At 36.7% G+C, this 18,562-nt stretch overlaps 1 protein-coding gene and 1 pseudogene across 3 annotated transcripts in view; both read left to right on the top strand.

Annotated features, from left to right (window-relative positions):
* The window catches only part of DPH6 (diphthamine biosynthesis 6), a 297,783-nt gene that overhangs the window by 48,784 nt on the left and 230,437 nt on the right, over window positions 1-18,562 (top strand). The window lies entirely within an intron of this gene.
* Window positions 1-18,562, top strand: part of LOC149750227 (small ribosomal subunit protein uS2 pseudogene) — a 44,145-nt pseudogene continuing 25,583 nt past the window's right edge.

Here is an 18,562-nt window from a genome sequence, read left to right on the forward strand (position 1 = left end):
TTAAGAGGAACTGCCTGCAGAGGAAACCACCGTTTAAAACATGGTGGAAACCACATTGCTTTCCGGTTGCATTTTTCTTTAAAGATCTACTTAAGGCAGTTTACCTCTACTCTTACAATCAAAAACTGTACCATGAATTTCCCCCACTTAAGGCTGAGTGAGACAGCTTCAATCTACCTCACACTTATATGCAGTTGGGCATGTAAGCTGATGCCTTTGTGATTTATAAGTGTAATTTAGTAAACCATTTAGTAAATGCCATGGTGTGTCATACCAGTGCCAAAATATTTTATACATGTAGGAATTAGAGTAGCGGGAAAAACTATTGAGACTAAAACTTCAGTGTTTGTTTGGTTCATGTGGATATCTTGTAATATTTATAAGCTGATGGCTATTCATGATCAAGTTTTGTGGCTTGGAGACAGGCCTAACATTTCTGACTTCTTCTTGCCTTTATGTATTTTACTGTTTACTTAAAGATTGCTTGTGTAGATGGTAGAGTTCTTTGTTCACTGGAACTTCAAGGAAGAGTCTATACTTGTATTACTATTTAAACAAAAATATTCTCTGCATATTGCTAGGTTTTTAGCCATTTTATAGGCAAATAATTACTAATTAAGATTATGATGTCTCTTATGATATATTCATTTATCTTCCCATGTCCAGAGCACATTGATTTTGAATAGTAAAGGCGAGCTACATCTATTCATTTATCAAATGTATTCTGAGTGACTGCTGTGTTCTGGGTACTGGATACAAATATCAGTAAGAGAATGTCCCAGTTCTCTAAGAGCTCATAGTCTATATTACTAATGACAGAACAATATTATATTGTGATGATAGAGTTGGGTTTTTTTAACAAATATTTTGGGAATGTAGAAGTAGGAGAGAGATTAGCTTTACCTGGGGAAGGTGCGGGATGGGTGGTTTGGAAAATACAGATGAGTAATGATTCATCAAGAGAGAATGAAAAGTGACTTCCCAAACTGAGAGAACATTCTATGTGCAGCAGAAGATGTGACAAAGCATGGTACATACCTCTCAGAGTTTGATGATTAGAGGATATGTGTAAGTAATTGCAGGAGTAGAAGTGAGAAGGTAATTTTGGAGCAGGTTATGAAGAGTCTTGTGTGCCTTGCTGAAGGGTTTGGAGACCCTATTTTGTAGGTGATGGAGAGTCATTGAAGGTTTGTAAGTTAAAAACCATAATGGATAGATTTGTTTTTGTAGCAGTGTAGAGGAAGCATAGGGAGAAAAGAGATGGAGGCTAGGTCTTTCGAATATATTGAAATCAAGGTATCTCAAAATAGGAAGTAATGAAACTAAATAGGGAAAAATCAAGACTGGATAGATTGATGGTAGTGATTATTAGTGTATAATTAATAATCAAAGTCATGTGAGTAAATATCCTTACCCAGGGGATGAAGTGTTGCATAGTGGGAAAGAACTGGGCTCTGGTACCTGGTTTCTCAGTTACTGCTTACTAGCTTTGTGACTTTGGGCAAGTCACTTTGCCTCTTTGTGCCTCAGTTTACTTTTCCATAAAATGGAAATAAATACTGCCTACCTTATAGAGTTGTGATGAGGACTGAATAAGTTAATGTTGTGTTAATTATTATTATTAATGTTATGCTATTATTTAGAATTGAGAGTCGGGTTTTTTTTTTTTCCTATGAAGCGTTTTGATAAGGAGGAAAAACTGGCTAATCAGTAGAAGGAACGCATTTTATAAGATGAGAGAGATTGGGATGTGTTTATAAGTTAAGAAAAAGTAGTCAATAGAGAGGAAGTTATTGAAGACAAGTGACTGAATGAGATCCAGGAAGATACGGACGGAGGTGATGGTGTGAAGAGCACAGGATCGTGGGTTAGCTCTGGACAGAAGAATATTGATATGTTTAGAAAGGAGAAATGGAATGATAAAGGACTATGTGTCCTTTGCTATTTTTTTTTCCTGTGGTCTTGGAGGCAAGACCATTTACCTCAAGTGGGTGGAGATGATGGAAGTAATTAAGGGATTTGAGGAGAATTTTAAACATTTGGAATGATCCCTTTGGAGAAAAGAAAAGGGGACTGATTGCCAAACTGCCCAGAGCCCATGTGTGGTTAGAAATCAGAAATTTGAAAAGGAGATAGTTTTTAAAATTTAACTTTCACTTAAGTTGAAAAGAATTAGGGATGTTTGGTAAGTAAGATCACTTTTAAGGAAGCAGATTACTTATGTACTTATATCAAAGGTAAGTAGTAAATATAATTTATTATGGAATATATAACTAAAGCATTCCAGAAACCATAGCAGATAGCAATTGCTAAGTAAAATTTCTATGAGAATAATCTTCCATACTTCAGAGGGGAGAATACAGCGTTAGTATGAACTTAAATGAATACAGCTGCTGAAAGATTCTATTTTCTGGGCAACAAACAACAGATGATACAGTCACTTTATGATGGTCACTTAACTATGTCAGTGATGAAAGAATCACATACCAGGAAACAGTTCATAGATTCAAACAAATATAGTCCTCCCTTTCTAGTATTAATAATGATCCTAAATAGAAATAGGTGCCTAAACTGCCTTCTTAAGTGAATTAAAAACAAAATGAGGGACTTCCCTGGTGGCGCAGTGGTTGAGAGTCTGCCTGCTGATGCAGGGGACACGGGTTCGTGCCCCGGTCCGGGAAGATCCCACATGCCGTGGAGCGGCTGAGCCTGTGAGCCATTGCCGCTGAGCCTGCGCGTCCAGAGCCTGTGCTCTGCAACGGGAGAGGCCACAACAGTGAGAGGCCCACGTACCGCAAAAACAAAACAAAACAAAACGAAAGAGAGATATCTACAAATAAGTTAAATAAATGTCTGCATAACCGTCTAGTGTTGCAGTTTTTCTATATTATGTATAAATTGCTTCAAGAGTTATTCCAAGTAGCTTTTTTATTTTTCAAATATTCCTCTTTGTTTATCCTATATTTAATTTATAAAACAGTAGTCTCATTTTTAATAATTGAGAATAATCTTTAAAATATTGTCACTTAGTTTACATTAATTTATACTACAAAGGATGAATAAATATCCCAATGTCAACTACTTACTGTTCTTTAACTGCTGAGAAATGGACAGCTTATAGTTTGGATTCACCAATAGAAAACAAACAAACTGAATGGGCAATTATTTGTCAATAGGAGAACAGTGGTTGGAAATAGTAATGTAGAGATTCTGGTGGTATTTTGTTTCCTATCACTCTGGTGGCTATTTAATGCTTAATTTTTCTTTTTCTTTTTTAACTTTAGGATGAGGAAAATTTTAAGCATGTATAAAAGTAGAGAGAATAGCATTATGAATCCCCATATAGCTGTCTCCCAAATTCAATAATTTTCCACTCATGGAATGCTTCATATAAAGTATACAGATTCATATGATGTCTTGGCGCCAGTATAATTAGCTGTATCTTAATTATAAATATAGAAAACTGCAGAGTAGCATTTAAAATTGTCAATTTGCATAAAAAGACTTTGAAGGAGTAAGTTTTTCCTCTGAATGAGCATTTTAAAGCCATTGTTTTCCAGTTAGGAAAATTAAAGCATCATAGTTCTAGATTATTTATCAAATGAGAGATTGAAGTCAAGAATATTTGCCACCGCTTTCCGCACCAGATAAGAGTCCATACGGCTTTGTTCTGGATTCCCATCACAACTTAAAGGGAAACTTTAACAATGTCCGGAGCCCTTGATGTCCTGCAAATGGAGGAGGATGTCCTCAAATTCCTTGCAGCAGGAACCCACTTAGGTGGCACCAACCTTGACTTCCAAATGGAACAGTACATCTACAAAAGGAAAAGTGATGGAATCTACATCATAAATCTGAAGAGAACCTGGGAGAAGCTTCTGTTGGCAGCTCGTGCCATTGTGGCCATTGAAAGCCCAGCTGATGTCAGTGTCATATCCTCCAGGAATACTGGCCAGTGAGCTGTGCTGAAGTTTGCTGCTGCCACTGGAGCCACTCCTACTGCTGGCCGCTTCACTCCTGGAACCTTCACGAACGAGATCCAGGCAGCCTTCCGGGAGCCAAGACTTCTGGTGGTTACTGATTCCAGGGCTGACCACCAGCCTCTCACAGAGGCCTCTTACGTTAACCTGCCTACCACTGCTCTGTGTAACAGAGACTCTCCTCTGCGGTATGTGGACATTGCCATCCCATGTAACAACAAGGGAGCTCACTCAGTGGGTCTGATGTGGTGGATGCTTGCCTGGGAAGTTCTGCGCATGCGTGGCACCATCTCCCGTGAACACCCATGGGAGGTCATGCCTGATCTCTACTTCTACAGAGATCCTGAAGAGATTGAAAAGGAAGAGCAGGCGGCAGCTGAGAAGGCTGTGGCCAAGGAGGAATTTCAAGATGAATGGACTGCTCCAGCTCCTGAGTTCACTGCTACTCAGCCTGAGGTGGCGGACTGGTCTGAAGGTGTGCAGGTGCCCTCTGTGCCTATTCAGCAGTTCACCACTGAAGACTGGAGTGCTCAGCCTGCTACTGAAGACTGGTCTGCAGCTCCCACTGCTCAGGCCACTGAGTGGGTAGGAACAACCACTGAGTGGTCTTAAACTGTTCTTCCACAAACTTTAAAATGGAAATAGGTTGATGGAAAATAAACAGTTTCTTAAAAAAAAAAAAAAAAAGAATATTTGCTACCTAGGTGTAAGGATTGAACTGACCTTGAGAATATTCCATGCTAAACTTAAATTGGATGGGTTAAAGTCTGGCTTAAGAATGTCTTTGACCCATTGTGTAGTCCTTTTTACCTTGATTAGGAATTCTCTGAGAACTATTTTAAAATATAGCCACCCTTAAAAGAATATGAACAAAACTAAAATCAGAATGATTTCCTACTTTTTCTCTAGAAGATAAATGTAAAAACTTGAGTTTCGGAAGTTTCTTAATGAAGGAACAAAAGTATGATCAGGGGGGCTTCCCTGGTGGCGCAGTGGTTGAGAGTCCGCCGATGCAGGGGACACGGGTTCGTGCCCCGGTCGAAGATCCCACATGCCGCGGAGCGGCTAGACCCATGAGCCATGGCTGCTGAGCCTGCGCGTCCAGAGCCTGTGCTCTGCAGCGGGAGAGGCCACAACAGCGAGAGGCCTGCGTACCGCAAAAAAAAAAAAAAAAAAAAAAGTATGATCAGAGTTTTATTTTAGGGTTAACTTTTCAGGAACATATTTACTCTGTTTATTAAAAAAAACAAAGAAACAAACAACTAGACTGACCCTCCAGTACACAAATCAACTCAATGGTTCCTAAAATGTTTTCTCTGTGTATAACAGAGACCGAGCCTTTGTTTTTCACTAGGAAGTTGAAGAAAAGTTGTAATGTGCAACTAACTTTTCTATGTTTTTTATCTTTTATGTGAAACATTATGAATATTCCGAGGAAGAATTACACTTGTTAGAAATTGACCCATGTTAGCAGTTTGGAGGACTAATTGAGTTTTTGACTAAGCTGAATACTCATGCTAACAGGAAGGCTGCTCTGGCATCCATGAGAGTCACTTTGCTGAAAAGTGAAAAAACAAGCTAAGAGGCCATGGTTTTCAACAGAAAGTGATATAACCATGAAAGGAAGCTTCTAATGTTTTTCCATATCTTAGGTTGTTATTATTATTGTCGTTGATTGTCATTATGAAATTAGGGGAAATATCTTTTGGAAAGAGGACGGGCAATGAGAGAGGGAAAAAAGGGAAGAAATACACGGACAGTCGTTTGAATGGAGAAATTCGTATAATGCGTAAATCAAACTAAGCCCCATTTTATTTAACGTTAAAAATTATCATGAAAAGAGAGTACGTGTTAAAATCTGCTGGCTTGCAGTTTATTCCTAGTAGAAACAAAATGCTGGACAATACCAGATTTGAGTAGGCATGGTGCCTTGTTCATATTTGGTTACCCCAGTTATTTGTTAAATGAATAAGTAAATGCCAATGAACAAAGCAGTGGAAGTTTAGCCTTCATGTGAACAAGTATGTAGTAAAATAACCTACGCTGCTTGTAGAATGATAGGTTGAGTTATTATTTAAATCACAACAAGGACCCCCAAATCAATACATGCTTGTTAATAAAAATAGCCCTAGCACTCTCATTCTCCTTGATCACTAGATTACATTGCCAGCAGATGCAGTTCTGAGAAAAGGTAGTGAATATCAAATTAAATTGACTTGGATCATATTGAGCTTCTTGTTAGTATGCTGAAAACATTTGCAAGGTGGAGAGTATAGCCATCAGTGATCTATTCATTGACTGTAGCAATATGATTTGACTCATAGAAGGTATAAGATTCAGGACTGAGAATAGGAAGCTTCTAATCAAGGGAGAGCCCATCACTGACTTCCTAACCATCAGCATTATATGGAGTGGTTATGATACTGATTATGTTGTGGCATACACTGATACATTCATTATCCTGGAAAATAGAGGACTTACTTAAAGGATAGGACCAAAAACTGTCCTCATATTCATGATAGGGGTGAACCTAGAAAAATATGACAACTTCCTTAAAATTATTAACTTTACCTCTTATCTCATCAACTTCTTAACCTCTTTGCCCAGTGGAAAACAAGCCGCATTACCGTCTGTGACCTTGTTGACATTCAGAAGACTGAATGGTTGCTTTAGCAAGCTGGTTGTTATGGGTATGTTATTGCAGGAACCTTATTCCTACTTCTTTCTATTGACACTGCTGCAGCTGTTGGCAAGGTACTTTCTGAGTTAAATGGGAAGCTCACCATCATGACACCTCTGCACCTATGCCCACCAGGCACACCTGTCAAATACACAGTGGTCAGAAAGTAATGGAACAAGCATCTGCTAGACCCACAAACTTGTGATTTTCCTTTGCTGCTGTGACTAGTTATTCTCTTTAATACTTAAACAAGTTCAGTTATTGATAAAATGATTTTGGCTATGACAAACATGCTATTCACATTAGGACCCTGGGGCCTCTATCCCTATAGCAGTAGCCAGCAGACCATCTCTCTTAACTCTTCCCTCGTTATCTTCCCTTTCCTCCTAAAACACACAGTGGAAAAATTACTATTTCACATCTAAACCTTTTCCCAGATTTCCATGGACGTAGGTTCGGGGCCAGAGATATTCTTGTATTCTGTGTCATTAGTAAAATTTGATAGGTTGGAACAGAGGAGGTACACATATCAGCCTAAAATTCATTTGTAATCAAAAGGTAAGTTAAGTCTTATAATCATCAGAAAAATAACTTGTGGGGGGAAAGGAAGGGAAGGGAGGGAGGGAAGGAGAGATGGGGAGAGAAAGAAGGAGACGGAGGAAGGGAGGAGGGGAGAGAAGATTCTGCCTTGGTGTAAGTTCTATAAGTCCTGCACTTAGACTGTTTCATTTGGTTCTGGTTGTAGTATCTCAAGAGAAATTCTGTCAAGAGCAAAGGGAATTGGAAAGGAGTATGAGAAGGAAGAACAAGGTCATTCTATATTTAGTGTTCTAGAACTGGCAAGAGACAAATTTAGGAAAATAGAAAAGTATAGAGTGGCTTTCTCAGAGAAGAGCAAACTACTGGAACTTGCTACTCTGAGAGCTACAACATTGTGGGAATGGTTAAATAAGTTATTCCCATGGGATATCCCATTAAATATCCCAATGGGATAGTTCAGTGCTAAAGCCTATATATTAACACATAAAAATGCATATGATTTAACAAGATAGAAAATTACACATATACTTTGACAACATCTATGTAAAAACAACTGTATGAATTGAGACTAAAAGGGAAGATCAAAAGATCAAATTGTATTGACTCCCACAGTAGGCTGGCCCATTCCTAGCAACAGCGAAGGCTGTACTTACCACTGGTGGCCATTTCTTAACTGTACTTCCTGGGAAGTGGGGAAATGTGGGATGAGGTGAGGGGAATGAGTAGAAAATTTCTAAATAACTAACCTTATGCTTTGATAACCATGTGACAACCTGTGCAAAATATCTGTGTCTTATGGTAGACAAGGAATAAGAGGATTCTCTAATTTTCTCCCAAGAGGTGATTTTATTTTTAAAAGTGAGAGTTGGGAGAAAGGAGTGAATGAGGGATGGGGAAGAGAGACTCTAGTGCTCATATAAGCTCATGACTTTTCTGTTAAAAATGAGGGACCTGGGCTTCCCTGGTGGCGCAGTGGTTGAGAGTCCGCCTGCCGATGCAGGGGACACGGGTTCGTGCCCCGGTCCGGGAAGATCCCACATGCCGCGGAGCGGCTGGTCCCGTGAGCCATGGCCGCTGAGCCTGTGCGTCCGGAGCCTGTGCTCCGCAACGGGAGAGGCCACAACAGTGAGAGGCCCGCGTACCACAAAAAATAAAAAAAAATAAAAAAAAAAAAGAGGGACCTGAGACTGAAAGGGGATTTTTGTTGTTGTTCTTGTTTTGTATTTTAAACATTTTATCATTCTAGATCTATTTGGGACAAGCCTGTGAACTTATAAACATCCAAGAGCATGGTTAGAAAGACATTTGAGATAGTTATTGGGGGCAGGGGCTTTTAAACTTCTGAACTATCCAGAGAGAAAGTACTAACTATTAAACTATGACCTTGCGTGGTGCTGGGCTTAAGAGTCTTGTATCTGCTCAACCTATAGCAAGTGAAGAGGATGGTTTGCAGAGTGATGAACTCATGTTGCATAGGCTTCCTTCTAGTATTGAAAAAAGAATACAACTCTGTGCAGTCAACAATAATAGGCCATTTTAACAGATGGCAATCTTTTGTTCTGTGGTCTTCCATTCGTGTGGTATTTGGTGTTTCTAAACTGTTATATGATTTTTACACTATTGGGTAATGTTAGTAGAATAATAATTGTTTTTTTAAATACCTCATACTTGCAGTAATGGCTTTGGAATGACAGTGGATAATATTAACTAAATAAGTTTGAAGATCAGTTTTGTGTCTTGGTTTTGTTACTTTTAACTATGATTTTGAGTTATCTTTTTCTCTCCATTGTATTGAGAGTTGATTAAATTTTTGATAGATTGGCAGGGTTAGTATTCTTTTTCTTTTCTCTCCTCCCTCCGACCCCCACCCCCAAAATATAGAGATTGATTAAAAAAGAGGTTTTTTGAGGGTTTTTTGGTTTTGGTTTTGGTTTTACTGTCAGTAGTTAACCATATTATTGAGCTCTACTTTCTCAACTTCTGACTATGGATATGGTTACAAAAAATTTAGGAGTACCCTTCCCAGGACAAGAAAACTTGCTATGTGAAAAAGGAACACATTTTAGAGAATAGAGTTGATTCCAACTCTACTAGACAACTTTGTATTTTGGTGTCATTGATGGTTTCCAAAATGTGTAAATATTTGTAAATTCACTCCTGAACAACAGCAAAAATAACAACTGCTGTATAAGGAAGAACTCACTAATACCTCTTTCTTGATTCCATAATATTTTATTTTTAGATTTCATTAAATTTCATTCATTTATTTAACAAATATTCATTGAGTACTTACTGTGTGACAGGCCCTATGCTTACTGCTAGGAGTGTAATGGTGAGCATCTGCTTAGAGTCTAGTAATTAATGTCTATGTTAATTACTAATTAATTACATAATTAGTTGTTAGTGTCTACAGATATTAATCAAATAAACCATCTAAAACATAAAATTGCAGCTACGACAAGTACTACAAAGGAGAAGTACATGAGGCCATGAGGAGGAATTTAAACTGGTCAAAGATTATGAAAGGCTTTCTTGAAGTGAGGTTTGAGTGTAAGAAATTTCTCCAATTGAACAGCATCTGATTAAGTGCTGGGAAGGAAGAGTGTTTCCATCCCACCAATGGCTGTGAGCAAAGGCCTCTAGCAGGCAGGAGAGCAGCCTGGTGCATAGTATGAGGCTGAGAGAGAGCTAGTGTGGCTGCAGTGCTGAGAGTGAAAGTTGAGAGTGATATGTGAAGAGGCTGAAGTAGGTAGATTTGGGTAGAATTTACTTAGGTGGTTTTATTTGTAAGTACTCATCAAGGTGTCCACTTTGATACACTTTTCTATATGTGCATTCTACCTCAATTAAAAAGTTTGCTTAAAATTTGTTTGGGTTCACTTCAGAGAATATTTTAGAAGGGTCCAAAGTTTTATACAAAAGAGCACCTTAGTAATTCTCTTATATTCACTCCTGGTTACCACTCTCCCTTCACTAAAGGCAGCCACTATCCTGGCTTCAATCACCATGGGTTATTTTTGTCTATTGTTAAACATAAAATAATTGGAATCATAATATTTATGAGTTTATATCTGGCTTCTGTTGATCCGTTTTATGTCTATGAGATACTTCTGTGTTTGCACAGAGCAGTAACTTGGTGCACTTTTATTGTAGCATAGTATCCCAATGTATAAATATACCATATTTTGTTTATTCATTCTACTATGGATGGTCATTTGGGCTCTTTCTAGTTTGGGGCTGTTACAGAATATTTTGTACATATCTTTTGGTGTACTTGTAGACTCATTTCCGTTAGAAATGTGTATAGGAGTCAGATTGCTGGGTTATAGGGTATGCCTATGTTCAGCTTTAGTAGATATTACCATATAGTTTTCCAAAATGGTTGTTCCAATTTATACTCCCACCAGTAATATATGAGAGGTCCAGTTGTTCTGCGTCCTTGTCAGCACATGGCATTGCCACTTGAAAAAAAAAAAAAAAGTCATTCTGGTGGTATATAATATTATGCATTATGATTTTAATTTGCATTTCTCTGCTGAGATTGAAAAGTTTTTATATGTCTTTCGGCCATTTCGATTTTTTTTAAATTTATTTTCTTTTTGGCTACATTGGGCCTTCGTTGCTGCGCGTGGGCTTTCTCTAGTTGTGAGCGGGGGCCACTCTTTGTTGCGGTGCACGGGATTCTCATTGCAGTGGCTTTTCTTGTTGCAGAGCACGGGCTTCAGTAGTTGTGGCTCATGGGCTCTAGAGCCCAGGTTCAGTAGTTGTGGCTTAGTTGCTCCATAGCATGTGGGATCTTCCCGGACCAGGGCTCAAACCCATGTCCCCTGCATTGGCAGGTGGATTCTTAACCACTGCGCCACCAGGGAAGGCACCATTTCGATATTCTTTTTTGGTAGTGCCCTGTCAAATCTATTGACAGTTTTTCTGTTTGATCCTCTCTTTCTCTCATATTGACTTAGGAGTTCTTTATATTTCTGATATTGTTAAGTCCTTTGTTAGATAAATGAGTTGCAAATATTTTTTATTCTGTGGTAGAAAAATATCTTCTACTCTGCTTAAAAATTTTAAATTATCAATTTTTTCCTTTATTATTAGATAAGGCATCTCTATACCTTGGTTTTGGAATCTTTACCTACCCAAAAGTCAGAAAAGTATTCTCCTATACAGTCTTTTAGAAGCTATTATTCACTTACACATTTAGATGTGCACTTGAAATTGATTTGAGTATAGTGTGAACTAGGGGTAAAGATTCTTTTTTTTTTTTGTCACAAATGGATATCCATTTGTCCCAGTATTATATATTGAAAAGACCTCACTATACCACATTGTCATCTTTGATGTAAATTAAGTGATCTTATACATGTGGATCTGTTTCTGAATTCCCTGTTTTCTTCTGTTGGTTCATTTGTTCCTTCTTGTGCCATTAGAACACTTTTTAAATTACTGCAGCTTTATAATAAGTTTACTATCTGGTAGTGTAATTTCTCCAACTTTTTTCTTTTTTAAGAGTGCTGTGCTCTTTTCCCAGCTATTTTAGATCAGGTTGCCAGTTTCTACAAAAATAATCCACTGGCATTTTGATTGGGATTATACTGAATCTATAAATTAATTAGAAGAGATCCGGCATCATTACAATATTGAATCTTTAATCCATGAATGTAGTATATCCCTCCATTTATTTGAGTCTTCTTTAATTCCTCTTAATGTTTTGAAGTTTTTTGTGTAGAAGTCATTCACATATTTTTTTAGATTTATTTCTGAGTGTTTTTGATGCTAATGCCAATGTGTATTAGTTTGTTAGGGCAGCCATAACAAAGTACCGCAGAGTGAGTGGCTTAAACAATAGAAATTTATTTCCTCACAGTTTAGAGGCTAGAAGTCCAAGATCAAGGTGTCAGTAGGATTGTTGTCATTCTGAGGCCTCTTTCATTGGCTTACAGATGACCTTCTCCCTATGTCTTCATATGGTCTTCCTGTGTCTGTGAGTATATCTGTGACCTAATATAAGGTATATAAGACCTACTCTTCTTATAAAGACATAGTCATAGTGGAGTAGGGCCCACGCATATGACCTCATTTTACTGTATTTACTTCTTTCAAGGACTCATCTCCAAATACAATCACATTCTGAGGTACTGGAGGTTTAAGACTTCAACATTCGAATTTTGTGGAGACATAGTTCAGCCCATAATACAGTGATATCAAATTATTTGTTGCTGACATATAGACATACAATTTTAATTTTGCATATTGACCTTGTATTATATAGTGATCTTGCTAAACTCACTTATTAATCTAATAGTGTTTCTGTTAACTGTTTTGGATTTTTGTGCATAATTACATCACCTGTGAATAATGGCAGTTTTATTCTTGATCTCAGAATGAAAGCCTTTAGTTATTTCACCGTTAAGAAGATACCTGCCATGGGCTTTTTGTAGACACTTTTATCAGATTACGGTAGCTTTCTTTCTATTGCTCATGTTTCTTGTTTGTTTGTTTGTTTTTTAATCATGAACTGACTTTGAAGCTCTTAGACTGTATGAATGTTAATTGTTGCTGTAATGGAGACAAGTTGGTAGAATTTATTGATGGATAATTTTGATATGGAGAATGGTGGAAAAGAAATTTCTTGTTTGAAGTATGAAGTTTTGTTGAAAAAGTTAAGAATTCAGCAAAAGTTAAGAATTCAGCCATCTAATATTTCTAAAGATACAGGTATTTATAATCATCAACAGTTGAGTATTTTAACATGATTTTTATTTTTTTAGTTCTTGCCAAATAATGTTGTTATCCAGTTTATTTTCAGTTAATAATGGAAATAACTGCTCTGGTTTCTTTGCTTTGGTATTTTGGAGTTTGGTGCTCCAAAATAGTGAGTATGTGCAGAAGTTAAACTGTGCATTGCACAAATAGCTATCATTTTAGAGAAATCTGAAAATCATTAAAAAGTATGTCATTCAGAAATAGATGGATGACAAGTAGTAGTAATGATGGTAATAGTAATAATAATAATTGTTAGTAATAATAACTAAAGGCAGTAATAGTAATAATAACTAAAGGTAATATTTTTTGAGCAAATAAAAATTGCCTACTTTTGAGCAGGCACTGTTCTAAGTGATTTACATGTATTAATATACTCCTTACATGAACTCTATACTACTGTTTTATCTTTCCTTTTTACAGATAAGGAGACTGAGTCACAGAAAGATAAGTAACTTTTGCCAGGCCGCACAGCTAATAAATGATTGAATCATAATTTGAACCTAGGCAGTTGGCTCCAGAGCCTTCTCTAGAAGGCTATATTAGGCTGGGAGAGAAATCTTCAATTTTAAAATAGAATCTTAAAATAGATAGGTAGTAGTACATTTTAATCTCAGATTCAAAAAATACAGCAGGAGCAATAAAAATGTTATTAAAATACCCTCATCTGAAATACAAGAGTTCTCCACATTATGACTTCATTATTTGTCCCTGTGCATTTACTAGGTACATGGTTCCTCTCCCTTCTGTTATTCTTAAGCCGTTTGTCTAACTCTCTGCCCAATTACTCCCCTTCTTACCTCAAGCCACTTCACATGTTTTATTTGTGACTACGGATGAGAGAACGTTGGTAGATCAGCATGAATCTACTACTTTTGAATAAAGAACTTAAAAGTTAGTGACCTTCCTAAGGTAGAAAATAGAACCATGTTAAAGATGACACTAAAAATCAGGTAAAAGTAGTTCACACATTTGGAACTATGTTTGTCAAGTTCTGTCTAGTGTCTAGTAAACCAAAATAGTGGACTTCATTATTCGTTTTTTTCTATACCTTTGCCCTGATGTTTCAGTGTAGTGGTTACAAGTCCAGACTCTGGAGCCAACCTGCCCTAGTAGTTGTATGTTCTTGAATGAGTTACTTAATCCCTCTGTGCTTCAATTTTCTTATTAGTAAAATCAAAAGTAAAGGAACATACCTTATGAAGTTATAATGAAGATGGAATAAGATAATACATGTGAAACCCTTAGCAAAGAGCATGCACTTATTTAACACCTCAGTGATTGTTAGCAATACTCTCAGACTTGAAAATCTCAGTCAGTGAAGGCCATGGGAAATAATCCTTAGTGAGAAAATGTTTCTGAATCTTAGGAAATCTTATTCCTATAGATTACTATTACTGATAAGGAGGGAAATTTGTGGATTACCTTCTAGCACCCACATGATAAACAATTTTCATTTGTTAGTTGGCAAATATTCTTATTTCTGAGTGAAAAACTTGAATAACGTAATAGGTGAATTTAATTGTCTTCCTTCATTGGCCGCATGTTTGATATTTGACCATGGAAGTTCAGATGATTAATTGAAAATGCCACTGAGAAAGTGATTATAGGAAGAACTTGAAAGAACTTGGTTTAGGACATTAATTTCAGTAACAGTCTACTTTGTAGAAAAATTTTCTTTATCTACAAATCCAGTCATTTCACTTTTGACCAAGCAAGGTAGTCAGCTAACCTTATGGCATTCTTGTTGACTCTGTGCCAGGCACTGTATATCGATATCCATTAATTTTCTCTTCCCTAATGTTGCGCAGCCTTTTATCTGTCTTCATTTTTCTATTCTTTAAAAAAGAATATATATACATATATATGTATCTTTAAATTCCCAAAGCAAGCTGAGATGGCACAGTGTGTTTAAGCATTGTGGATTTCGTCAGACATCACATTCTTCCAGATATATTTTTCCAAATGGAAAGATGGCTCAACATTTTCTATTATTATTTTAGATGAAATGTTCTGCAATATGTTGTTGACATTGTACTGAAGTAAATACTGTATGCTCAAGTCTCTCAGGAACCCTCATGAAAATGAGATGCGTGTCCCAGGAGGCTATCTCAGAAAAGAAAAATTCTAAATAAAATAGCATGAATGAAGAGGCACACAAGAATTTATTATAAGAAAATATTCTTTTTGTACATTCCTGGACCTAAAGAAAGTGAAAGGTTGGCACAACAGTTTGCTCTCATTATATAGCTCTATGTGGTCACGTACACATAATAATTTATAATAGTTTTCCTTTTCTAGTCAAATAGACTGAAGGTATTTTGTTTTACAATGATGGAACATAGTTCATTTATTAACTATATTCCACATTCACTTGATCCACTACAAATCTCTCTTTATAACTGACAATTCAGACTGCTTTCTTTTCTGGTTTTGGGGGATATATTTTCCTTTAAGAGGGACTAAATGGGAGCCACAGAAATCTCAGACTTCACTTAGTGAAGTGCAGATTCACCCAAGAATTGAGGTGCAGTTGAAAAAGGGCCAGGGATCCTAGAGTAGATTTAGTCCAAGTACAGAGATAAATGCTCAGTCTTCTTTTAGCCTTGGGTGTTTTAAGTTTAGGTGCACCTCCTGCATGAAGAGCATTGCTTCAGGGCTTATGCATTTTCAGTAATTTTGTCTAATTGTTTGCTTGCCAAAAATAGTTTATTGCTTTTTGCTACTTTTTAAAAGTAATCGTTATTAGGTTGTTAATTAAGAAAAATGTTTAAAAAATCTTGTAATCCCATACCCAGATAACCTTTGCTGACATTCTAAAAAATAGTGCATTATTAGACAAATAGAACTGCACATGAAGGTATAGAATTTGTTTTCCATCCCCCCAAAGCAAAACATTTAATAGTTTTTATATATTGCACCAGAAAAAATGGTTTTTATATTTAATATTTCATTATGTAAATGAAAAACATCTTATTCTATGTACACTGTAATATGAACATGAGAAGGATATGGACCCTTTCCTGCAAAAGTTTGGTGAATAAGTTTTGGTTGTAATTCTAGTTAATATTTATTAGTATGCATCTTATTCTATTTATGATGTATTAGTTGGGTCTTTTTTAATCTAGAAAAAAGTGTTTTAAGGACAGAAGGGAAGCCAATGTCATAAAACTCTAGAGCAAGGGACTGGAGTACTTTCAAAACTCTTCTCTCTTATTTCTGCTTCTCTTTAAAAATCCACTCTATTTTCTCTGAAAAGGCTGGTTTTCTCAGATCCCCAGATTACGTGGTAGAAAACATGGCTGCTCCTAGTTTTCAAGGTTATAACTCCCTTTTCAAGAGTCCGTCTTAGCCTGAGATTGAAATCTATTAGTTTCAATTTCAAATTTCTGAGAAACAACTGTTGGCCAGCTTGGAGTGCCCAGTTTTGAACCAATTAGTTATCTCCACAGGGACCAAATCATCTTGTAAAAAATAGTTGTGGTTACCACATGGATGGTAGGTGGGTGTTTTGCACAAAAGAGATGCTGGACAGACAACTAGGTATGTATTTACTGTATTCATTGACTGAAATTACAAGATGCTAGGTGATTTTATAGCTTGCTATGCACAAAGTTGCAGTATCAACCTTGTATTTTTAGGGAATTTAATATTAATAAAATTCAGAGTCTCAATTTTTCCTGAATTAAAATGTCTATGAAATGTCTATGGCCCTCAACCAGATTTTTAAATTCCCTTTGCCTGATTATAATTTCCTTTCCTCATCATTTTTATCTCTTTCATAGCCCTGTAGAACTTTATTTTACATAATGTACAATTCTTTTTTTGTTCTTTTCAAACTAGTATTTAATTACTTAAACTAACTAGTGATTTTTGGTCTCCTAAACTCCAGAACCATTTAGGGAAGAATAGTGGGTGCTAGGAAGGGCCCTGGACTCAGAAGCAGGAGTTCCAGTGTGAGTTTTGAATTCCCCACTTACTTACCATACTACTATAATCCAAATAGAGCAATACTATAAACTGTCAATTTAATTACAGACTAGTGTGAGAAGGATCAAATAAGATAATATATGTGAAATTACTTCATAAATTCAGAAATATTCTATCCAAACAGTTTTTTGACATTTGACTTGGACAGAGGGAGAGTGAAGCATGAGAAAAGGAAGCCTTGCCCTGCCAACTGATCAGAAACTGATGAAGGCACGTGATTTGTTAGAAGAACAAAAGAGAGTTGAAAAGAACAGCTGGCCACATTTATGATATGTATAAATGAGAAATTACATTAGCTAAATATTGCTTACATCTAAAAATAATCCATGCTGATCTTTTGAGCAGAGTGTGAACCATAGAATAAACTTGTCTTTGTAATGACCTGATCCTGTAATGGGGTTGACAAGAGAGAATAAGACCATTTAGTTATTTTGACATAATAACATATCTTGACACCCGAACTGTGTAGTAATGATGTAAACATTAATCAGACAACACATGGCAACACAAAATATCTTAATCCCCTTCTCCAAGAATTCCTAATTCTGAACTTTTGATGTGTTCCCCATGTGCCATTCAATCCCCATCCCCCTCCCTGCCACCCATGGAACTTTTGGCTCTACTACTTACTAGCTATGTGACCTTGGGCAAGTTATTTAACTTTTTTTTTTTTTTTTTTGGCGGTACGCGGGCCTCTCACTGTTGTGGCCTCTCCCATTGCGGAGCACAGGCTCCGGACGCGCAGGCTCAGTGGCCATGGCTCACGGGCCTAGCTGCTCCGCGGCATGTGGGATCTTCCCGGACTGGGGCACGAACCCGCGTCCCCTGCATCGGCAGGCAGACTTTCAAACACTGTGCCACCAGGGAAGCCCAGTTATTTAACTCTTTGTACCTTAGTTTTTTCATCTGAAGGATGTTAGTAATACCTACTGCAGAGGATTGTTGTGAAAATTAAATTACACTAATACATGTTAAATGTTTAGAACAGTATCTGGTATGTGGTAAGTGGTCAAAAAATGTTAAAATAATCATTTTATTATTTTTTCATTTAACAACATTTTCATTATTTTGCTACTTTGTAGAAACTTCTGAAATTTTGTTAAAAATAAATGTTTACTTGCATTTAGTTTCTGAAAATAATACTTTCTCTCTCTCGAAATTTTTATTAGGAAAAATTTCAAACATACACAAAAGTAGAAGGAATAGTGTAACTAACCCAATTACCCATTACATATTGCGTTTGACAGCCTCTAACATGGTCCCCAATATCTCTGCTTTCTAGTGTTCCTGCCCTTTTGTAATCTCCCTTTGCATGTGGGCTGGACCTAATGACTTTTTCTTTTAATTTTTAAAATTTGTTTATTGATATTTATTTATTTTTGTATTTTGGCTGCACTGCACGGCATGCAGGATGGTTCCACAACTAGGGAATTCCTTGTTAATTATTTGTATTTTATAGTTTTATTGAGGTATAAATGGCAGTGTGCTATAAAATACTCATTGTAAGTGTACAATTCAGTGACTTTAGTAAATTTATAGAGTTGGACAATCAACCACCATCTAGCTTTAGAATATTTTTACCTCCACCAGTTTTCCTGTGCTATTTGTC

The sequence above is a fragment of the Delphinapterus leucas genome, chromosome 2 (assembly GCF_059928025.1).
Source record: "Delphinapterus leucas isolate spDelLeu-1000000601 "Yukka" chromosome 2, BTC_Dleu_Yukka2, whole genome shotgun sequence".
NCBI classification, from domain to species: Eukaryota; Metazoa; Chordata; class Mammalia; order Artiodactyla; family Monodontidae; genus Delphinapterus; species Delphinapterus leucas.